Source organism: Alligator mississippiensis, chromosome 12, assembly GCF_030867095.1.
Source record: "Alligator mississippiensis isolate rAllMis1 chromosome 12, rAllMis1, whole genome shotgun sequence".
Taxonomy (NCBI): domain Eukaryota; kingdom Metazoa; phylum Chordata; order Crocodylia; family Alligatoridae; genus Alligator; species Alligator mississippiensis.
The window spans coordinates 7,639,656-7,664,203 of NC_081835.1; the positions used below are offsets into that span (position 1 = coordinate 7,639,656).

At 46.5% G+C, this 24,548-nt stretch overlaps 1 long non-coding RNA gene across 2 annotated transcripts in view; it reads right to left on the reverse strand.

Annotated features, from left to right (window-relative positions):
• Positions 1-14,014, reverse strand: part of LOC132244510 (uncharacterized) — a 166,580-nt gene extending 152,566 nt beyond the window's left edge. For both annotated transcript variants that reach the window (XR_009456031.1, XR_009456030.1), the window contains exon 1: positions 13,942-14,014. This is a non-coding gene — a long non-coding RNA (uncharacterized LOC132244510). The remainder of the gene's footprint in view (positions 1-13,941) is intronic.
• Positions 14,015-24,548: the final 10,534 nt, after the last annotated feature.

The window sequence follows — 24,548 nt, forward strand, 5'->3', positions numbered from 1 at the left end:
CTATGAAGTCTGGGATTGAGCCAGCTCCTCCAAACCCCTGAATGCCGACCACAGGCCTAGACTTCTCTCTTCACCAAGTCACTCTTCACTCACGTTTTAGGCAACGTGTTTTTCAAGCAAAATTATATTAAACCACAGCTTTTTTCTCAAACCACTCGTATTACGGTCCGTGTCATAAAAATACACAGGATATGCAACACTGCAGAGCTCATGTTGTTGGCACCTTAACTCTTGGCCTGCCCTGCACGTTATTTTAACTCCCAAACCTTACAGCTCCATTAGCAGAGAGCTTTTTGCATTTGATACAATTAAGCTCCCCAACAGTTGTTCCAGATAAATGTGCATTAGAGATCAAAGCCTGGCAGCTACGTTTTCCTTTGACACCTGGAGGAGCACAACCTGAATCTGCATCTGCACAGCTTTCTTTTACACAAACCTTATTTAAGGTGAAAAATCCTGTTAGCTTCAATAACAAGATTCTTAACAGATGTTGCAGTCACGTGGTGGTGCACCCTTTCCCAGCTCACAGCCTTGAGCGGCAAAACCTGCCGTTGGAAGCGACGATCCCCCACAGTCGAGGAAGATCGCTCCAACCGAGCAACTCTGTTTAGTCACCAGACATTTCTCCCTTACCAGAGCCTTCAAAAATGTTTGAGATCCATGGAAAAAAACATAGAAATGACTTCATTTATAATGCATTTGAAAGCATCTTTGAACCAGAAGCCACTATAAGCAGGTTTTTCACAAAGCTCTTCACTTTCAAACACTTTTCTCCTTTTCCATGGGCTGGTGACACCAAATCCCAGCTCAGGCAGACGGAGTCAAAGTGCACTGACTCTCTGGAATATATAGCCAGAGGGCTGACTGGAGGAGCTGCCCATAGAGAAAGGAGGCAAGCTATCACGAGGACAAGTTTCTGCATTAATTGACTTGGTTGCTCCAATATGCCTCCTGAGAATAAGCACAAGTGTTTAGACTTAAAAGTATGAAAAAAAAACAAACCAAACACCCCAAAACCTGGCATGTGAAGGAATAGAAAGGGGGAGGTAACAATGTTTTCTTGTCTCTAGTTGCAAACAATTACAGACCGAGTCTTCAGATTAGTTCCCTGGTCTCAAGAATCAGTGTTGATTAACTAACCAATCTCCTATACCAGATAATCTCAGCAGTCAAGGACTATAAATGATGTGTTCCCAATCATTTTGTCAAATTCTGAAAAATCAAATATATCAGAATTCGGCTTCTCTGGGCTGACACTGCTTTTAGGTTCATTCACTGCAAAAAAAAAGGTGAAATTTCACCATATTGCACACAGAGAAGTAGGGCTGGTAGGGCCCTGAAGAAGCCATCTAGTTCAACCCCCTGCCTAAGGCAGGGTCATCCCTATTCAAACCACCCTCTACAAATCCATCGTCTAAGCTCTTAGCAAAGCTACATCGTCAACCCTGACACAACACAAGACGTCACACTTGAACCTGCCCCAGGTAACGAAGGGAGACCGCAGGGGCCAACGTCCTGCTGCTGCTGCCGCCCTCTGGCAAAGCAGCTCAACAGATAGCGTCAGAGTACAAGGAGCAGACACACAAAGCTAACCAGATCGTTCTTGCACAGTTCAGAGGCCTTCATTTGGAAGAGCTGGGCTGCAGCGACCATTTGTCAAGCTCCAGGTGTATGTAAGGTAACAGCTCTGAAAATTTGGGGGTGCTAGTAGCGGGGCCCTGCCTTGTTGCAGTGACAAAGAGCCTTAAACAAGGGCAGCAACTGAGGCTGCTCTTTTCTAACTCACAGGCAACTGTGGTTCAAGCAACCAAGAAAAAAAAGAAAAGAAAACCTGAGTTTCACATCCATGTATAGAGTCCCTTCCTTTGTTTAACTAGGTAAATCAATCTAGTTGCTGCCTCAAAGTGTTTTGTGGCAGGTTTCAGCAGTCTGCAGGCCTGGCTCTTAAAACGATGAGCGCACACAGATCCCGGTGACATGGGAAGAAACGGTTCACGTCGAGTGGCTCTCTGGCCCACTCTAGACCAATCGGAGGTCAAATGACTCCATGCACTTGTGGCTTATTACCCAAATTATTACAAATTACAAACCTTCTCTATTAATGGCAAGATGATTTCAGTTTAAAGCTAAGGGTACACTTGGATACCTAAATGTATATACAACTGTTCATCTTTCTCAGTAGTTTCCACTACAAAGTGAGGTTTGGCAGACAGCCACATTGAATACAGCTTGAACTCTGGTGCTGTAGGCCCAGGCCCCTTTTTGGGTTTGTTTCCGATTGGTTTTGTTTCTTGACCGTTTGCCAATAAGCTGTGTTCACTTTGGTAGTCTCATAAATCCTGGTGTCAGGTGACTTTTACAGTTTAATTGAGCACAAAGTCCTTCTATATTAAGCCAGTGAGATGTAAGGGGGGAGAAGGCACTTCATAAAGCTAACCTCAGTGGAGGTTTTAGCCTTGCCAAAGGTTGCACAGCCTCACAAAGGTCAAGTTAGAGTGCTTCTTGGCAGGGCCCAGCAAAATGGAGATAGTGGTTAAGAGCAAGAATCAGAGTAGTGAAAACAGGATCACGTGCCATGAAAGTGTCACCCAGAGGCCTACAGAAAGATGACAGAAGATCTCCGGCGCTGTACCTCTTCCCAGCTGCAATGCCTTTGATCCATGACAATGAAAAATGCAAGCCTGATAACAAACAGAAAGAATCAGGACAAGATGAGCTCCCAATCCACAGCAGAACAGAAACTATGGCCAGGGGTAGACGAAACGAGGGGCACGCGTGCGTGACACTTTAAAGCGGGTTAAAAGTTTTTGAACTGTTTTAATGGAGTCAGTGTTTGCATGTATCGGCGACGTATTGCACAGTAATTCCAGCTGCTGTAGCAAATTCGGTGGTGTAATACACCTTAAATGACTTGGGGTGCAGCAAACTAAAGCTCCTCTGAGGAGTTTCAGTTTGCTGCCCTACAGCCGGGGAGCGAAGCATCAGGCTCCGTGCAGCTCAGGGGCTCTGCAGGAAGCCCGTGCAGGCAGCCTGGAAGCTGCCCGGGAAGGCAGGCTCTACCTAAAATCTTTTTTTTCCCCCCCCTGGAGCCTGCCTGCCTGAGTTGTGCAGGGGCCCAGCGCTTCCCCCCACGGCTGCGGAGCCCCCCAGGACCACGCAAGCCAGGTGCTGCCTGGAGGGGAGGTCACCACTGCCATAGAGGGAAGCACCAGCTGTCCAGGGGCTGCTCCACCCGCCGGCAGCTCCCCGCTACTGGAGAGGCAGTTCAGGTGCGTGCACAACACAGGGGTTTAAAGGGCCCTAAATTGAAGTGGTGTTTTTAAAAACCCACCACTTCAATTTAGGGCCCCCATTTTATCTACACATACCCTATGGCAGGAAAGAGAAACCATGTTTTCACTATCAAGTATTTTCAAACATGGGACCAGATTCAAGCCCTAAATTGCTTATTGCAACGCCCAGTCTCTCTCCGCAAGTCAGACATCCTGCCTCCTGATGACCCTTTCATGCCCTGGTCACGCACGGACTGGGCCTCCCTGAGCTCCAGCTGCCCACTCTGCCCAGACACTAGTGCAAGGTGGCAATGGGAGAGTCAGAAATAGAAATCCTGATTTTCTAAAACAGCAGTTCAGTGCCGTAACCACAAGATACCTCTTTCCACTTGATATTCCATCTGTCTTACTTCACGATGGAGTCAAATTTGAAGGACCAAAGGGATCATTATACGATCACCTAGCCTGCCCTCCATAACACAGACTGTAGCATTCCAAAAATGCTTCCTGCCTAAAGCACATGCCTTTGGATTAAGATAGAGCATATCTTTTATAAGACAACCAGTCTGCATTTAAAGACTGCAAGGGACAGAAAACCGTTCATATAAAATTCACCTGGATTAGCAATGGAGCAATTCCTCTCTCTTTTAAGATAGTTATGCCTTATATCTAGCTTCCAGCAATGGCAAGTCCTTATGTCTTTATCTGCTATAGTAAATGGCCTTTTTACTGCCAGGACTCTTCTCCTTATGAAGGTCTTCTTACATAGCATGTCACCAAAGTCATCTCCCAACCTTGTCTTGGGAAAATGAAATAGATTGAGTTTCAGTCTCTCACTGCAGTGTGGATTTCCTAGACGTCGAATCAATTTAGTAGCTCTTTTCTGAACCCTTTCCAGTTCATCAACTTTCGTTTTAAAGTATGGACACTGTTTCATTAACCCAGTGGTACTAACACTTCAGCAGTTGCTAAAGACATCTAGTTCAAGTTGCTGCTTCTTTCCCACTTTGGGTGTTCATGATGAGCAGAAGAGTAGCACAAAGAATACGATGCTGAGCAGTCTGGACTTCCTATGCACGTTTCCATTCATTTATTATGTGCATCACTATAGTGCCAAGGGAATTGCAGTGCCACCATCTTCAAACACTATTACCACAAATTGTCAAGTATTTGACTCCATTCACTCATCACTGAAGGCTTTTTCAATTTTTTTTTAAATGCTGATCTTTGCAACTCGAGCATCTTAAAATTCCTCTTCATGTTGAGTGTGAAGAAGCCAGCTCGCACTTTTAAGTGGCAGCACATTCCCTTCTCATCTCCTGCAACATGCTCTTTTATGTCTTTCTTTACTTGTTGTCCAACAGCAAGTACTTTTTGATACCATGCCAAGAGCTTTACATGTAGATGTAAGAGTGAGAATCGTTTTACAGACTTATTTGAACCCCAGATACATTAGCATGAGTTCATAAAATAAAAGCAATCTCTTCTGTTTTCTGTAAGGAGGGTTTGAAATAGGATCCCTTCCTGAGGTTGGACCATGGTTTGCTTGAAAATCTTATCCATCTGTTGCAACTCTGCTTAATGCAAGGCGGAGGTTTCTGCCAAGACAAATCTAAACTGTACCGTCCATAAGACAAGGGCATCTTAAATATCCTGAATGAGTTGTAGATTGTCATTCGTCTTGTATCCCGCCCATTCCTTGACTATAACCCACTGGGCAGAATGAATTCAGGCTCTGTAATTAAGTCACTCCCCCTCCTCTTAATGAAATGGTTTACCAGCTGTAGCAGGTATGCTCAACTGCCTAGGGCTGAGCTACCTTTGTGCCAAGACACCACGATGCTTTTCAGGAAAGTGAACCACATCCTTCAAATATCAGATCACTCAACCGACTTTACTAGAGTTACCCTGTTGCGAATGAGGGAGGAAGCTGGATCGGTAACCACAAACCCACAGATATCAACCGGGAGGGAAAGATTCATGGCAGCGTAACTGCTACCATCCCGGAGAGATCGACATTATGGCTTTACGCACTTCAAAGAGACACATCAGAGCCTTTCCTGAGCGAGCTACAAGGCTGGGTTGACTTGAGTGTTTGGTAATCCATTTTTTCCTCAGCTATTCTGGACAAGGCTCTGGCTGTAAATCTATTTAGTAGATTGTTTTTCATTGGATCGTGTTTTTAAGAGTACATTCTCAATGGATATTTCTTCCTTCTCCTTTCCTACCAAGAAACCCCCCCAAACTTGTAAAGTTTTTTTTTTCCATGCTAAATATGCATTCAACCACTGTTAATGAGCTTTGGCCAGCTTGCAAGGAGTTTTGACAGGCCTGTTGAACCTGTGCCAAGAAGAGATGAATGTTTGGCTTGGAGCAGCACAATGCTACGTTTGTCTCATTGTTACATTGGAAGTGTTAGCAAACTAATGTGACAGGATGTAGACGCACACAACTGAAAAATGACTGAAAATATAATTCCATGTCAGCAGTAACTACCGAAGGCTTATTGGTCTCTAGCGACTTTGAGGGAAGCGTCCCTTATGAACTCAAAATAGAGACAGGTGTGCACGTCTGGGGACAGTGATCAATTAAATCTAGATCCAAGAGCTGACCTCTGAGTTGGCTGCCTAGGATTTAGCTTTCATTCAACCAGCCACTGTATTTGCAACCCCGCTTTTGTCCTTTGAAAAAGTCATGCGCTCGTCTGCTATGCAAACCATGCATGATCCTGAATGCAGTCCTCTTCTCAAATACCCAGCTATACTCCAGTGAAGTTTCTGAGAAGTTTCCTACATATTTGAAGACAGACAGAAATTGCCCTCCCAAATCAAATGAGAGCTTGACCTCTTTTCTAATACGACTAGTACCAAATTCTTCTGAAGTAAAAGCAAGTCCCCTCCTCTTCCCCCACCCAAAAAACACACTTATGGAATAACCTTTCCTAGCAGATATTACTTTATGTGCTGTGCTGTGAAAACCATGTTTGTCTCTAAACCGACCAAAATAAGTTATCAGTCTTTCCTGCCCGGAGCAGGGTGTGGGGCTGGGTCCGATGACCTCACAAGGTCCCTTCCAGCCCAAAACTTCTGTGACTCTTCCCATTGTCAACCCTTCCATTGGGAAAACCACCTGTTGGACAAGTTCAGGTGGGAATTGTTAGGTTTTTCTTGAATTGTCTCTCTAGGGGAGCTGAGACTCCCAGCGTAATGGATAGGGAATTTGGTTTTCTAGACACAGGGGAGTTCTGAGAACCAGGTAGAAATACAGCACATTGTGCAGTCGTATTGCCCCTCAGACCCCATCTACACTGTTCCTGACCATACAAGCCCCTCAGAAATCACACCTGGATGCATTTCCAACACCAGTTTCAGACATATAGTGCCAGAAATACCAAGAGAAGGCCTCACAACCTTTGGATACACGGCCAAACTGCACACTTATCTGCTCTCTGCATCTTCAGTGACCTAAACACCTTCATAAATCTGGCCGATAACTGCAAAATACTTTAAGTGCAACATAGCTGGGGTTCTCAGTCTGCACCAGAAATATAATGAACTGTAGTTGTACCAGCTGCATATATAAAAAAAAAAAAAAGCATCAATGTCTCTGTATATTTTATGGTTTGTTTCTTCTTTGTTAATGAATAACATTGCATTGATAAATAGCTGTTTAGCTAAAGTAAAGCTCATGTAGATTGGAAAGAAAGAAAGCAGACACATATATTTAGATTCCTAACACAATAGCATAAAGCTAAAGTTCATTATAAAAAGTCACGTAAAACAGTCTCTGCAGAGTAAGGCTGGCATTGCATATCCGTTCAATCATATCTATCAATTCAGCTGCTTACATGCCAGAAGGAGACTAGAGGGTGCTCAACGTGCCTAGTTTGCAGTAGTTTCTTTCAGCTGTTCAAGTCATGCAAGGATTAGAAAAAAAAGTTTCCTGATGTGATCAGCTTATTATTATGTATATGATTGTTGCCTAGAAAATAGATATTCCACACAAATAAATTACTAAACATTCCCGCCTGACAAACTGAAAGTGTCAGGAGATGGTGCATGACCATGACAGTGGTATTGACTGTAAGGCATTGGCCACCAAAAGTTATTTATCACATGCTTGCAGAGGTCTGAAGGAGCTCCATGCTAGCTGAGTAGTCACACTAGACTATTGGAAATCTATTGTATGATGGAAAAAAAAGTTGTCGTTTCAGGTTTGGAGGTCTTTCAAAGAACCCATGGTCCATGTTTGCTGAAGTTTTCCCAATAACCTTATTGAAAGCCACATCTTCCTAGCAAAAGGCAGGTTTTCAGTACACGCAGAAAATTGGGTTTGTTATTAAAAGATATTGGTAGAAAATTCAGCAACATGAATCATTTCTCATTTAAAGAGTGGGTTTTTTGGAAACAAAAAGTTTCAATAGGAACTTTTTCAGCAAATAATTTTTACCTGGCTCCAGTTCAGGCACCGATGCAACACAAGTAAGAAATAAGACAGTGGGTCCAATTCCACATGCAGGTCTGCATTACAAAACTGTGCAGAATAAATATATGGCATTATACAGAACAAATTCCTCTAAGCACTGGGATAACCCAGAGGCTTGGTAACAAGGAGCTTCTTGTCTAGACCACTGGTAGATGTCAACATTTGTTGCTCTCTGGTGACTGTTTTGTAGTTTTTACCAGGTGACTTGGCAGTTTTGATCTACCTCCTCTTGGACAGTGGTCTCCATCATAACATTCATTGCCAGGTAACAGAACACCATTTTGAAGACACTAAAATATGAAGGTTGGTGAATGCAGAGGAGAGAAAGCTAGATTAGATCAATGATTTAGATAGTTTATGAGCGTCACTAATACCAACTAACCAGAGACCAACACCCTAATAGGGCTCAACAGTAAAACAAAACATTTTGTTGCGTGCTTTACTTCAGTGTTGGCGTGTTCTTGTTTAAGGTGGTAGGGTTGTGCGAAGCTTCGGGTGGCGATTCGATTCGGAGGAGATTCGTTGGCCGACTCTCCGAATCCAAAATCAAATCAGGGGACCAATTTAAAGGTCTGAATCAATTCAAAGCTCTCCAAATCTTTGGAAAAGGCCCCCCATGTGGCGTGGGGCAGTGAGGATCGCCCCCCCCCCCCCGCCCAGCAGCACCTGGTGAACAGTGGGCCTTTTTTTCCCTGCCAAAGAGCTGGGGCAGGCATTGCTGGGTTGGGGGGATGGGCCTAGCTGATTCAGAGATTTGGCAGCAGCAGCCAAATCTCCAAATCAGATTCGGCCGAATTGATTCGGGGCAGTGATTCGAATCATCAAATCGAATCACTGTCCCCCGAATCAGCCGAATCCGAAGTGAATACTAGCTGCTTTGTGCAGACCTGTAAGGTGGTTGTAGACGTAGGGTGTTGGACCAGCTATTCTGATCCTCATTAGTGGGCAGTAGAAGCAGGCAGTTCTGTTGGCCCAATGGACTTCATAGACATTAGGGCTGGAAGGGACCTCATGAGATCGGGTCGGACTTGTCCATTCTCAGCATGCAACTCAAGGTGCGGGTTCAGTGGAACAGGAGCAGGTGATCACAACTGCTACAGAGAGATCTGATTTGTAGGACTTTCTGCAGCATTGCACTTCCCATCCCATTTCTTCCCTCCCTACTTCTGGGAGCGAGTTACAGTCTGCGACTTCCTGTGCCAGCTGGAGTAACAGAAAGTAGCTTTACAGCCTCCCTGTGACAGTGGGAAACTGGACCGAGGTGGAAACTAGACCACGTGGCACAAAGCTGCCTTGGCAGTCCCTCTCAAACTGGAGTTCTCTGCTTCTGGCCCATGGCTGAGGGGCTGGGCCTAACACAGGTACCAGGAGGCCTTGCTGTCTTGTGAAATAAGCACAAGATAATCTGTGGGTTTTGAAGATCAAAAGCTGATCCACCAAAGCATCTTGAGTGCAAACAGAAGTGCATTTCCCCATTGTAACTGAGAACACTTTGCAGGGAGTGCTGAGAGTTAAAACAATCCCCTGGAACAAAGAGAAGTTCACTGTTGGCACCAGGGAAAAGAGGAATCTAGCTGCTGACTACTAGGCTGAGGTGGGCAAAATGCAGCCCAGGGGCCGGATACAGCCTGCCAGGCCAGTCTATCCAGCCCATGGGGCCCCTAAAAAATTTAGAAAATTAATATTAATCCACCCTGGGCTGCCTGTCATGCAGCCCTCAATGGCTTGCAAAAACTCAGTAAGCAGCCCTCTGCCCAAAATAATTGCCCGCCCCTGCTGTAACCAGTGTCCCCTAGCAGCGACCCCTCCTTCCTCCGAGGCTATGAAGTTTTCAAAGTGGGAGTGGTGAAAGGGAGCTCCTTTAGGGGTTCTCCAGCTGGTGCTGCAGGGCTGAGTGGATGAATTGAAGCCTCCCCCAACCTTGTAGGGGACTCCAATACACCCACCCCATCCTCCAGCACAGGCTGAAACACCCCAGGCTGGAGGATCCTCGGCTCCCTTTCCCCCTCCCATTCTGGAGAGCAACAGGCCAGTAGGCAAGCAGACAGAAGTTGCAATGAGGGGTCAGATTTTCACCCAATTGTCCATTTTGAAGCTGTCTGCAGCTGTGCACTTGTTTGGTTGGGGCTATAGACAGCTTTCTGTGGCCAGATCAGGCAAAAATTGTCACTTCTGTCTGTGCCCTTAGACACCAGACTTCGATTGGGTTGAGCAAAAGGTTAGGTGCCTGAACACCTTTGAGACTCTGCACCTCCTTTTTGTCTCTTTACCCTTATCTGTAATGTAGAAATAACACTTGCTGAACATACAGCGTTGTCTCCAGGATTAGCATGCTGAAGGCCTGCAGCTAGTAGTGTCCAGGCGCTAGGCATTATGATATGCAGAGGGCAGCTGACCAGTGAAAAGGAAAATTTCACTTCAAAGCAGTTATTTCCAGAGAAGATAACAATCCTTAAGTCTAGCCCCGTGGCATACATATTAGTGGTCACTTGAGTATCAGACAAAAGGGAGGTTGTGTACCAGCTCCTCACATGCAGTGAGCAATTGTTTGAAGGAGAGGAAAAAAATAGTGGGGTGGGGAAATATATAGTAACTATGTCTGCAGCTGCTGTCATACAATATAAATGAGAGGCTGCTGCTGCTTCAGGAGCGCAGCTGTGAATCCCACACTCCCGAACAGGACCGCTGGCCTCTAACAGAGGGAGTGAAATCAGAACTGGCTCCCTCTCAAAGCTGATTCCAAGCTGGCCAGCCCGAGAAAGACGCCTCCAGATCAGAAGCGCTGTTCCTTCATAGCACAGGGCCAACATAGACAACGGCATTTCTCATGTGATCCAATGCTGAGGATTGGCTCCCCATGCGGTGTAGGTGGAGAGTGGGGTGCCAAGACAGGCAACGCAACTCACTTGCTACACAGGGAACGGGTTAGCAGTAGCTAGCAAGAAAGGTGATGTGCAGGAGTTCATCCAAGGACAGAAGCACAAATCTTCCAGGATTACCCAGGTATCAGGGGCCAGATCCCCATGCTCCCTCCTCGCCAAGCATGTCAACCACCAGTCTCTCTGCCTTATGACTCTTGCCTTTGCTGAGCACATCAGGCCCCTCTGGGCTTGTCTACGCTGCAACAGCAACACGTTTTGGGAAGCTTGTCCGCAGCACCCACTCCCAAGCCCTCAGGTCAGTTCCTTGGAGCAGCCTCACCAGGAAACTTCCCACTCTGGAGAAGCAGTGGTCCGGACATGTCCAGTCCCATCCTCCTCCAAACCCACCACTAAGGTGGCAGCTAAGCACTGAGCATACACCTAAAACACAACCGTAGGGAACCTGCTGGTCAAGCAGGAAGGTGTCTAGCAACTTTAGGCACATCCAAAATTAAGTGACTACTATAAAGTTGCTGGGGAGGGAGAGAAGCAGTTTGTCCTCTAATATTCTCCAGCTCTCTGTTCAATGCTGGAGGGATACACCCTCCCGGATCACCACCCTTCAGCCAACACCACTCTCCCCTGTCCAGAAGAGAAACATTTAAAATTTGGGTCAGTTAGCCCATCTGGTGCCTGAGCTGTGCTAACAGAAAAGGTGTGAGGGCTAACTACCTCCAGAAGTCTCCGCAAAAAATAAAATTAGAAAAAAGATTGACTTATTTCCCAGGCACACACCTGACTCATTTGCAGAGCAGGGGTGTAGGCAATTCCCCCACTCCCCAATAAATCAAAGCAAGATCTCTCTCGCATTCATCACCAAAGAGACAATAAGCAAAAGACTGCTGTGAACGGCTCTATGCACCTTGGTCGCTGCGTGCTGGGGACTGCAGCAGATGCTGGAGCTGGTGCAGGGTCCTGGGGGGATTGTACTGAGAAGAAATGCAATAACAGGTCTCGTTTGTCTTAGGGACTTCGTCATGATACAACATCGATGGCGCAGAAGCATGTGCGCGGGAGGAATCCGTGCCCAGGTGCTCGTACTCGAATGCACGAGGATGGGGCTGCAGCAGCTGCTTTACAGATTTGCCCAGCATGGCTGAGTGGATCTGCTCTCTTCAGCTATCTGCTCCTTGCTCTCCCAATTTTATTTTTAAGCAGAGAAGAACATTTCTGAGACATCACATGCTTGCAGGCCTAAGCAACGCTGGATGTGCAGCAAGTTGGACAGGGAGACCCTTTATCGGCCACACCAGCTGAGCTTTTCCCCTCTCATTCACCTTCAGTTGACCTTGGGGATCAAGTCTACTAGTACTTCTGGGACCCAGGACTGCTCCTTGCACTGACCACTCACTTCTCCACATTTGGATTGTGCTTCAGATGATGCCCCCACCTCTTGCTGTAGGAACCCCTCTGGTTAATGTGGACATAGGCAGCCTGCTTTTTTGGGTCCTGAAGCACCTCAAGTGAAGATGCTTTTGCAGGACTTGCATAAGACCAGGCTGTTAATCAGCAGCAGGAACCACTGCCCGCCAGCAAGAGAGCAGAAGTACGGAGAGGGAAGGGAAAAAGCTACATTTGGTTCAGCAAGCTGTTCATGGCTGTAGACCAGTGCTATTCCACATGCTTCGAGGCTCTCCAAGGGAACATCACAGAGACAGCGATTATTGCATCTGTTAATCAGCTCTGCCTCCTTTGACGGGAACCAAAGGCGAGAGTTTGCTGTTACCCGCTGTCACTTCTCAATTAGCTCAGTAGCTTCTGCAGGGAAGCGTGCGACAGGGGCCGCCAGGTCGCCACAGCTCCGTAACTTTGCCACGAAAAGTAAATAGCGCCGCAGGGCAACGTGCGTGATTAGGTCTCGCTGCCACGGGAAGGGAGTGGCAGGTCAGGGATCAGGGTGAATGCAGCTGCCGGGAACACAAGTAGAGAGACACGTGGGCAGGAAAGAGGGAAGGGGATGAGTGAGTCTAGGGTATAAGCAGTGGAGGAAAGCCCAGAAGGGTTTACTCCGATCAAGGGGAAAAAAAAGAGGAGGGTCTCTTCAGGCCCTTCCTCTCCATATTTTTTGCTTTGAGGAAGTGCCTTTTAAATGACAACAGGAGTGTTGGATCGGAGAGAAAAGAGAAGATAAATAGAAGAGATCACATCTCTGGATCTGTGCTCACTGCTTTAGTCATGGGACGGAGACCAAGAGCGCTCAGCTAGGATGAACCCACCTTGAGCAGGGGCTGGAGGAGATGCCCTCGCTTGGGCCCTTCTAGTGCAATGTTCCTACAACTCCAAGAGGAAGGAGTCTCCTTCCTACTAAAGACAGCAAATCTCACCTGCTATCCTTAATATTAAACATGTTCATGGTCTCAAAGCAAGAGGAAAAATACTACACCCAAGCTCCTGCATACACCCCTCTCCTTCCCCCCATCCAGATCAAGAACTATATAGACAGACTTGGGACACTTAAAGGCCTCTTTGGGCAAGACTGGCATCCTTAAAGCCCCTGCTTAGCTTACTTGAGGCTGCTCAGGACCCTTGTTTTAATCCCTAGTGGGATTCACCAGGTGGGTTTAAGACCTGCCTTACCCATGGTGTCTAATCTAACAGATGGGCCCTGAGCCCATCCAAGCACATGCTAAAGATAGTTGTAGAAGGAAGCTGTTCCTCTTTCTTGCCCTATAAACCCTAGGAACTAAGAAAGCCCCACCCCAAGGGTCCCCTCTCTCCATCTCCCATTGGCTATTGGGAAACAACCCCTCCCCTCCCCAACCTGGTTTTAATTATTGTCATTTTTTCCAATTTTGACTCTCCCCACACACCGCACAGATAACAAACATAAGCCTTTCAGTTCCTCCAGGCAACAGGCCCCCAACATGAAGCACTGAGATACAGCAGAGACTTGATGCAGCAATGCTCACTCCTGACTTCTCTCTCCAAGGGTCAGAAAATTAGACTCTCCAGGGATGGGTGCTATAAACCTTTCTAGGAGGAAAGTGAACCATAAAAATAAAATAAAATAAAAAACTTTCCCCAGTGGAATTAGTTATGAGAAAAGGCAGGTTCCTAGTGGCAAGCCCCCCCCCAAAAAGCAGAGTCTGGCAACAGACCCCAGCTCCACAATGCCTTTAACAGAGTGCTAGAAAGGCAGATATAAAGCTTGCTCACCCTTAGCTTCAGGGCACTGGGCTGGGTTTCATAACAAGAGACCCTCTGCCCCAGAGAAGAGTGTTTAAAGCAAATCCCAATGCTAAGGGGCTCAGTAAACTTTTTACCTCCTGCTGCTAGCTCTAGCTTTCTCTTAGAGGTAGCTCACACCAACATCCTCCCCCATCTCTGTCTAGATGAGGCTTGTTAGTTTGCCAGGCTTATACACCTGCCAATTCCCTCCAAGTCCTCTACCAATTAGCATTTAATCATCCAATTACCTCAAACTTCCCCACAGCTGAAGACATGCAGCTACCTAAGGAAAAGTTAACCCTTGGTACACAGTTGCACTGAACTGCTTCATAAGAGCCCCTGCACACAGCATGATGCTAAGTGGTGGGAGATGGGAATTTTGGGGGTCTAGTCCTGGCACAAACCAGGCATGTGATTTTAAGCAAGCAACTACACCCTTTTCTGCCTGCTTCCAGAGCTGTGAAAAGGGGAATAATGGTATTCTCCTGCATGGTTTGAATCTATGACTTAAATGCAAAAGGGAAGATTTTTCATATGGAGGAATAGAAGTTAGATCTGGGGGGAAAAACCCCCTTTGGGTATGGGCAAATGACCAGGATTGCAGTGTGATAACATGAGCTATAGGTGCAGCCTTGCTGCAAAGCAGCTAATGTGTAGCAACTGTCAGTGTGCGTGCTCTTAGCCCACAGTAAATGAGAGCTAAACCACGGTGGCTTAGCACTCAGTGAAGCAGGGATAAGTGACAGCTAAACTGTGGTAAGCTAACACAGACAGCTGCTCTGCATTAGCCAGTCAGCAGGTAAGTCCCCACTTCTAACTCACTGTAATTTGTTTGCTTGATGGTACCTTCTGTGACCTTAGGTGTGTCACTCAATCTACCTGTGCTCATTATTTACGCTGCTTAGGAAGGAGCCCACTTCATGGACCACTTTGCTTAGTGCTCCCAAAACAGAAAAGAAATGGTCCGGGCCCCATCCATCTTACAAGTCTAATTACAGTATTTTGCTAGGAGGTGCTATTAACATGCATGCATGCACCCAGGTATAAGAACTAAGTATTATTCTATCATCTCCTTTCAACATGACGCTGCTAATAGTTCTCACTGTGCAGTGGGGAGACAGAGCTTGTTATTAATTACTAAACTTTATCATTCATTATGCTCCTTTCTAAGGTTTCTATACCTGGAAAGCTCCAATTAACTGTCCTGAATTTTCTTTTCCATTGATGGAAACATAGTCACTTGGAATCGCTGTAATTGATAGAGCTGATTGGAAAATGTCAGCAGAAGTAAAATGTTGACAACAAATTGGAAATGAAAGTTTGTGGAAAAAGGCTCAGTTTTCCCTGCGGCATTAATGAGCAGATACAGCTCTGCTTTATTTGGCGACCTTTTTTCTATTACAGAAGAACAGATAAAATTAACTTCTACTTCAAGGTAGAGACCCAGTACAGAGCAGAACGAAGGAAAATGCTCAAACTCTAACGCTTTCTCCATCTATTTCCATCCTTTTCTCTGCTTCCCCAAACACTGGTTTAGTGCATACACTGTTTGCTGTGACATCTGCTGGTCGGTCTTACAGGTACTTTTTCACAGGTGTCACACTGGTGTACGCTCACCTTCTGACACTACTTTAAAGCTCCAAAATATTTCAGGGAGGAGGAAGGAAAGGCAAAACAGAGAAACATTAGCCAGGACTGGGAATTTCTATCCCAAATGCCACCGCTTTGCTCAAACCCATTTCATTTCTCTGCCTCAGTTTCCCCTCTATAATAGGAGAGTAATAACATGCATCGCTCTTCCTCCCAGGGACATTGTCAGGTCATTTGGTGCTATCCTCAATGCATCTAATAGGTCTGTATCATTACTCTTGGGAAGGTTTCATTTCTTGGTTCATAGCCCATCAATTTTACAGACAGGCACATGTGAGAGACTTCTATTATCTACCAATTGTCAATCAATAAAGAGCTATTTGGAATCTTTCCTCTATTGTCTTTCCCTTCTGGCAGTTTTGGCTCTATTAGCTGCATCCTCCCATCGCTGGTAGTTGGCAGAACACACCCACATCCCTCATTAAGGGAACAGACTGCTCAATGCGTGAGCTTCATCCAAGCGCATCCTGGTGCTGCCTGACTTGAAAGCATCCCGAGTGGGAACGAGTATCGTGCACACTGCGCTTTATTGAAATCATTCATTCACTGCGAGTTGCCGAGGGGCCCCTGAGCATGGACGCTCTTAAGAAAACCCCATCCACTTGCCCCAAATGTCCACCTAACGACTGCACACCTGCCTATTAGAACAGATAGGAGCAGGGGAGGTCAGCCGGGCCTGCGCCCAACAAGAACTAGGGGGTTTCCTACAGATTTGGCTCAGGGATGGTGAATCAAAACATCCCATCTGATCTGAGAAGTGTTGGCAGGACATGGGTTCTGCTACTCTCATCAGTCCTTTTGTACCAGGAGGCTGTGTTGCCCAAGAAAATTAGTTAGGTATGTCAAATTGGGCACACACGCATGAGGCTCCCCCTCCCCTTCTGACCAACTAAGCATGCAAAGTGTCCCTGGCATGTCTACATGTTCATTAAGGAGTATACTTGCTTAATGAAGTACTAATGAAATGCAGAGTAACTACAGTTACTGCGCAGTAGTGCCAGCACAGTTTTTTTAGTGATGGTTACTGTGCAGTAGCCTAATAACACCGCACAGTAGCATATTAGCATGGTTTTTGACTAGCACGCTATTGCGCAGTGTTATTAGGCAACTGCACAGTAAGCATCTGGTGCAGACCCACTCCCCGAGTTGTGAGGTGTACACTCACAAGACTTTTAGTAGCTTTTCAGGCTCTCCCTATAAAGCTTTCCTCGATAGCTCCCTATTTTTTCACCTCCTGATATAGCACCTTTTAGTAGCCTGGCAGTATGAGCGGGCCCTCTTGTAGCTGGCATCTCCTACTCCTGGAGGCAGCAGCTCTTTCTCTTTATCCCACAACAGGTTGTCTTTGTGGTGAGCAAGGTAGGGCCTGGATTGCCTTCTCTTTGACCTATGTGGCTCATCCTCTAGGGTTAGAGGCCCAGCTTGCAGGATGAGCTAAAATCTGAGTCACTTGTACTTTCACCAAAGGGGTTTTCCAACCCCTTTCTTAATATAATTTTTATTGTAGCTATGCCTGTACACCCCATTGTGCTAGGCACCATCCTAATCCACACTAAGAGTCAGTCCCATCTCCAAAGCCCTTAGGTGTCAATATACAAGGCAACATCTAGCAGGGGAGCAGAGACACAGGCTTACCGGAGGCCACACCAGCCCAGAAAGCCCAGATCTCTCAGCTCCCAGTACAGGGCTTTAGCCATCAATCAATCATGTGTATGCAGTGCACACTTGGGCTCTGCTAGTATTACACACAGGGACACTATGGCAGCCTTAGGGGTTCACAGCTAGCCTCAGATCCTTGTTCTTGCAGGGTAGGGACGGACATTACACATAAACCGGTTTAAGTGATCAGAAACTGCTTTCAAACTGTAACAGAACAGATATTCAGTGCACATAGACCAGTTTGAAAATGGCTGAAACTGGTTTGAGATAAACCTGGTTGAATGTAGTATCAGACTTAACTGATTTGGATCAAGCTGGTTTATGCAATGTCTGTCCCAGTTCTCACTCTCTATGCTCCTCCTTCACAGCACTGGATTTGTGATGCTGCCATACATATTCTCTGTGTTCATTATAACCTTGTGGCAGTGGGGATTTTCCAGTGACTTTTCACTGGGGTTGTGCAAACCTGCCTGTTCTGGGTCCCTTTGATTTCTCTAAGCTGCTTTTGCTCAGTTCTGTTTTGCACAGCTTCCTAGCCCTCACTTTTCACTGTACGGGTTGAAGGCAGGAGCCTGAAGAAAGATGTTTTGCCCTTTCCTTGTAGACCTGCTTCACAGGACCCTGGATGCTGTCTGTTCAGCCTCCCTCACTTTGAGCCTTTGTGAGCAATGGCGAGTTAGAAAGCATGCGCACACAAAATTTCCTTTATTTTTACTTATAAAAAACACAGAACCGGCTACCCAGACCTGCCAGATCCTCAAGGCAGGAGCGGCGAGGGCAGGTGGGGCTGAGGCTCCAAGAGAGTAACATAGTCTTAATATTTGGGTTGTATACAAAGCACCTGCTCAGGACACAGCAATGGAGGGGAACTTTTGGAGCATCGAGTGCAGTCCCCTGCTGACAGGGGCAACCTGTCATATAATCCCTTTCATAAACTATCAAGCCGTGAATGCCCCTTGACATTTATATAGCAACAACTTGAGCACCTGGACTGCTGGGCTCTGATCAACAACGTGGGTAAAAATGTGAGTGAACCTAGGTGCAAGTGCAGCAAAGCCATCAGGAATACTCAATTGATTCAAATTAGTCCATGTATAACTAGCCTGGTAGACCTGGAGCCTAGAAGAGGGGAAGACCAAAGGACTTTGGGCACTGCACATGGGCTTGCTAACTAGATGGTTTACCGTGTCTGGAAAGGGACTGTGAGTCAGTATGTCCACAGGCACCCTACATCAGTAAAATGCAATGGCTAAAGGCACCCGCAGCCCAGATGGAAGACACTGGGGCTGAAGCACAGGAAATAGTCTCATCCACGACTGTTGGACCAGGAGAGAGGACAAGAGGAGATGGAAAGGACTGTGAAAAAATGGTATCTGATACCAAGCTAAAGGAGCGTGTGCTATGGGCTACCCCACAGCAATGACAAAGTCTTACACCAATGCAAAGGCAAAGTTTCACAATCAATCAATTAGGCATATGCCCCAACTGGCTATGTGGCAGTTGCTGCCTGAGAGAGATATTAATGCAAAGCAGGTTATAAGACTGTCAGGAATCACACAATGATTACGTTTTCCATTATAATATCCATTCTGAAAGCTGAAGTTAAAGCCCCCAAAGTCTGAACACTGTTAACTGGAATTATGGAGTTACCAGCAGCCCACGCTCCAACGAGATGAGGTATCTCAGAACAGCACATTGGATAGACGGGGGCATCACGCCCGCTACATCCAGGTACTCTGAACTGGGGCGGGTGTCACTTGCAGCAAGATCATAGTAGTACTGAGGATGCCACTTTTTTTAGGTTTCCTTAAACATTCAACACAATGGGCCCGTTCCTCTGAATGCAGATGGTGGCAGGATGTGAGGGGCACAGGGAACATGTGAACTGAAATCATGGCTTATCTCCCCTTCTTTGGACCACAGTATCTTTTTTTCTCTGGGGTCTTCACTGCTCCACTCATGCCCACGTGAGAACAGGATCAAATCTCCACAATCCCTGTTATGAAGAACGTAGCACAGACTTTCAGCTTGAAATGACTTGGCATAGAGGAAGGGAAATAGTAACAGGAAGGCAGCAAGAGAAAGTCTCCTTGAGAGAGCACGGGGTGCAGGACCGTTCTCCGTAACAGCCTGGGCCACCTCGGAGAAGAGCTTGGCTCTGGTTCTTGTTCACGTGCAAGGTGCTGAGAGCACGTGTCTGTAGTGCAAGGCAGGCTCACTCCAGGTGTGTTGCCTTCCCAGCTGGAAGTGGTGTAACCGCATGTGTGTGACACAAGAGCACAGCAACGCTACCTCCAGTTCGGGAGCCAGGGCACCCAGAGCAGGTGCGGCCTGTTTCGGCTCAGTGCTACCACGTGCCGCCTGCTTATGCCCCAAGAAATGTCGAGCAGCAGCCTACAGAAAGCAACAGCAATGTCACTTCACAGCCACATCTGCCCCAGTCCTCAGATCACTCCACCTGATGCCCATTCATTTGAGGAAAGAGTTGGAAACTGGTCTTGTTCAAATCTGGAACAGAAGGACCCACCCAAACGGAAACAGGGCATGGCCTCAAACACCACCGCAGTCGCACCGGATCCAGGCCTCAGGGTTTGGCTCTCATTCTCTCTTCCCCATTCACTTCTGAGACGTCCTGTCGTCCTGGCTGCCGCTGGTGGGAACGAGAGCAGAACGAAGCCCTGGGTGCGACTGCCAAACCCTTGCGCTTTCATTCACTCTGGTGCAAAACAGGTGTAAGACATGCTGGCAGGACTCAGTACCACTAGGGTTGCCAACTCTGCTTGAATCTATTGCGGGCGGTTTCTGGAACGCCAACGTGCCCGCAGCACACAATGCGAACGTGCCCGCATGCTTGTGTACATCAGTAATGGATTACAGCATGCAGACTGCATGTCAGGAAGGCAAATGCACAATATTATTACATTTTAAAAACCCACTGGACTACAATGTAAATTGGATTCAACATTTAATATTTATTTTAATGAATGCCCTATCATTTATCTCCCGGGTGACTCTCAGCAGTCTCCCGGAGATTTGTATCTAATTCCTGGAGACCCCAGGGCAATCCTGGAGGCTTGGCAGCCCTACGTACCACTGTCTACTCACTCTGCAATGACAGGAAGGGCCTCCTGTCACTCAGCTGCAGCAAAGGCAAGCAAGGCTTCCTGATCTCTTGCTATCTGAATGTCTTGCATTTCACATAGCCCTGCTAAAGGCCGTGCCCAGGGGGAGGTGGGCTAAGGTGGCTTTCAAAACTCCTTACCCACTGCCACCCTGGATCCACCAACTCTCACTGCTGGTGCACATCCTTCATCAGGCCATATGAGAGCATCCAGACTATGGTTTTCTGTTGTAGGCTTCATAGCACTCTTTAAGGCTGTTTATAGCTCCTAAACAGTGCTAGAGCATCTTATAGTGGCCAGGGCAGAGGACAGAGCCCCTCCCTAGGGTGTCTGCTCATTTGTATTTCTCCTGTAAGGATCAGGTAGGAAACATCTACTTGCTGGACCCAGTTGTGAAATACAAACAGATTTAAAATAGCTCTATTTGGAGACCGGCAGGAGGAAAGCAAATGAGGAAACAGATAACTGCCTAATGTTATTGGCATGCACCTTATTCCTACAGATTGCAGAGACTTGGGAGTTTGCTTTAAAAACAATTTTGTCTGTGTATCAAAATCCCTAAACAAGCCTGCCCATTTCATTAGTCGCATGGTTTTTTTTTAAAGCCCTTATCCCTGCAGATATATTCAAGGAGCTAAAAATAGGCAGCAGCGTCACGTGAAAACCTCTGGATGTGAAAAAGCACATAAAAGGCACAAGCGCAAGTCCTTGTTTCCTTGGAAATAATAGTAGTAGTAATTCTTGAATGTGAGATTGTAATGGGGAGATCTAAAAATGGCCCATTGTTCTCTGAAACGGTCCATGAATATCCAGGGGCAAAATAAAAACTGGCGGCAGAGAGAATAAACCGCTCTCAGTCTTCATGCGCTGGATGGTGCTTTAGCAAAGCCATGGAGATTATTCACAGCTTGACGGTACAGACCAGGTACTTTCCCATTGCGCAGCGAGAAAACTTTCTCCTGCATCATTCTGCAAAGCTGACGAGGGGGTTGATTCTGTAAGGGGATTCACGCACCTCGAGCACCCGCATTCAGAGCTAAAATTTGCAGCTAGGACTGAATGGAGAGTTGGACTGGACAGTGCTGCGAAGTTTCACATCTGGAGCTGGCCTCTGGTGTAGGCTCATTCCTCACTGCCTCCGTTAGCTGAGAGAAACTCTTCTGACCCTGCTTTTCTTTAGAAAGTCCTTTGTTTTAAGGACCTGATCCTAAGCATCTCCTGCTGAACACTGACAGCCATTAATTTCCAATGACTCCAATGGAGGTGATGGGCACATAAAACACTCAAGCTGAGACTTCCCAAACGGCTGAGGACATCCATTCACACAGCTCCCACTCACCTCACTGGGAATTGTGGCTGGAAACCACAGGGGCAGCTTTGAAAACTACAGCGTAACTTTCTACATTCATTCATTCGTTCTGAAGTAGGATCTATTTTCTTTACGCTGTATTGCCAACGTGAATTAAATGCCAGCTCTTAAAACTCTTTTGTAAAGGAACACCAGTATTTTCTTTCTTTCCAAGAAGTTTCTTTCCCTTTCCACATGCATCTCTATTAAGAACATCTATGCTAAGAAAAAAAAAACTATATTTGCAGGGGTTTGTAGGTTATAGCCATGCTGGTCTAAGAACATGGGCAGACAGGGTTCTTTGGGTGAATCCGGTATCTTTTATTAGACCAACTTAAATAGTTGGAAACTCTGTATTTGGCAGTCAAGCCCCCGATGTCAAAGGTAAGGTTGCCTATCCAACCTCAATTCAGCTCCCTTGTGTGTGTGTGTGTGTACTATGTCGCTGTCTTTAATTACATGATCACATGCTATTTTTTGCCAAAGGACCCCACTTCATTCAGGGAATGGGAGCTTATTTGATATTTCTTCTTCTTACCTTCCACATTTACTGCTCAGACCTCTTATTACTTGAACTAATGTTATAATTGGTAGGAGTAGTAGACTTATCTTGGTGTGGAGCAGTCATTAGAGGCCAGATGAGATGGAAAGAGACTGGGGGGTATCACTTGAAGACTATGGGTACATCTTCAGTGCAACCCAGGATGTGATTGCAGCTCCTGGTGCCAATTTTAAGCTAGCTAGCATGGGTAGTAGGCAACCATTGATCCTTCTGGATTATGGTGTGCCTGTGAGAGGTCACCCAGACCCTCAACGCTCACGCCTAGGCAGGAGTGTGGAGGAGTAGAGGCTGTCCAGACTTTCCATCCTCCCTTTAGACCATTGAGACATAATCCAAAGGCCAGACTGAGCCCAAATATCAATGCCTCAATGCCTGTAGTTGTATGCGTGTCCAGGAATGTACCGCTGAACCACATGGATTCTACCACTAAACCACCACAACAGGTGCTAGCATGGGTAACAATAGCTATAAAACCACGGTGTGTGGGTGTCAGCCCAGGTTTGCACTGAAAGTACAGAGAGTCCCCAGGGGCCATGCAGAGGCTTTGCTGTGCACATCTTCAGCATGATTGCTATCATACTAGCGTCACACCCCTGCCAGTAAGTCCCCCTCTCCCTGTACTGGTTGTAAACTATAGACCGCTATCACCCAAAAAGGGAATAGAGATGTGCGCTATGCTCTGCTTCCCAGTCGCTGCGCCAGCACTTCACACTCATCTGCTCAGTGTATTTGTTTCAGGTAGGCGATACTTTTGCTGCTGGTTACTGATCTTTGCTTGCTAACGGTTTTTACTGTAATTACTCAATGGCTAAACAACATGTATGCATCAATCTTAACCCGGGAGTGCACCTGGTGGTTTCCACGTCTTCTTTCCATGGGGTCTGTATTCTTTCCACTGCTCCTGAAGTTTCTCTGAACAGCAAAGTTTGTCCTTACCTGGGGGGTTTTTTCTTCTTTTTTTCGCAGGAGCTTGGGGTTGTAGCATCAATCTGATGTGAGAGCCCTTACGGAGATGGCAGTGCACAGCCTATTTACTGTGGGGAGAAGTGAAAGGAGAAGATGAGTTGTAAGGGAGAAACCCAAGAGTGAAACAGAAAGGTCTGCGAGAAGAAAAAAAATGGACAGAAAAAGTACAGAAAACGTCAGATAAAAAAAGAGGGGGGGCAGATGTCAAAGGGTTTCTTGCTGATTAATTGTGCCATGACTGTGCCTACCCGCCCGTTGTGCTAGGCGCTGTGCGTACACAGACTACAGAGACCATCCCTTCCCTGAGAGCTTACGTTCAAAAGAAGCAGCTGATTAAGTCGTGTGCAGTGATTAACCGACTCCGGTCTTACTAACGGCAGCGAGACTTTGGGAACAAAGGAACGCCAACCGTCCCATGGGGTGACGTGCATGCAAAAGAGGTTTCAGCAAGGTCAGAACTGGATCCAAACTGTGTGATGTTCCCAGCAAAACACAAAACCCCTGCAACGTGCATGGCATTGCTTGCAAACGCACATGCAAAGCTGACATCAGGTCGGTTGAAGGGCTCACAAACCTTTCAAATAAGCCTGGGTCTTGTGGTCTTATAGTCAGAGTTTGTGGTTTCTAACAAAACCACTTACTCAGCCAACGGAGCTCAAACTTAAAGCTCAACGTTAAACTATAGGGGACAGGCCAAACTATTGCTCTAGGAGAGATGCTCAGAGGAACCTCGTGGGTTGGTTCAATGTGCTCGCGTCCCCGCCAGTCTGGTTGTCTCCCCCTTCCCCTTTGACGGCACTTGAAAACACTTTGGCTCACCCCTGGCTGCTTTTCTTTGACCAGGTTAGAACTTTTCATGCTTTGAAATATCTCTGGGACTTGCAACCAAACTTCAGCATTTCCCCTATTTTAGTCCTCAGAGGGCTGAACCAGAGATTGGATTTCACCCAGGCTAAAGCTTTTCATTTGGACATTTTCAAAACAGTTGACTACACTTCCTTTCAGCTAAGCCACTCAAACGAGGTTGACCTGAATTCACAGACATTTTCCTTCCCCACAAAACTCCACTTTTTGGCACGTTTAGTCGTAAGCAAAACAATTCTTGCCCAGTTTTATGCGGGACAGAGAGAGATAAGGAAGGGAGACATGGAACAGGGTGGGAATAGCTCCCAGGGATTTGTGGGGAGAGCACAGGCCACCAACTCAGCCTGTAGGAGGACAAAACTTATTACAGTCCAGCTTGGTGCCAATGTGAAATGTAAGCGTTTCAGTTGGCTTTCTAATAATCCTCGACAGGGCTGTTTTTTTAAAGAATCCTAAGGCTTAGTGTCTGAATACTCCTTAATGCCATTTATCTCAGCAAGCACGCCACAACAGTGCAGGGCCAATCCTAAC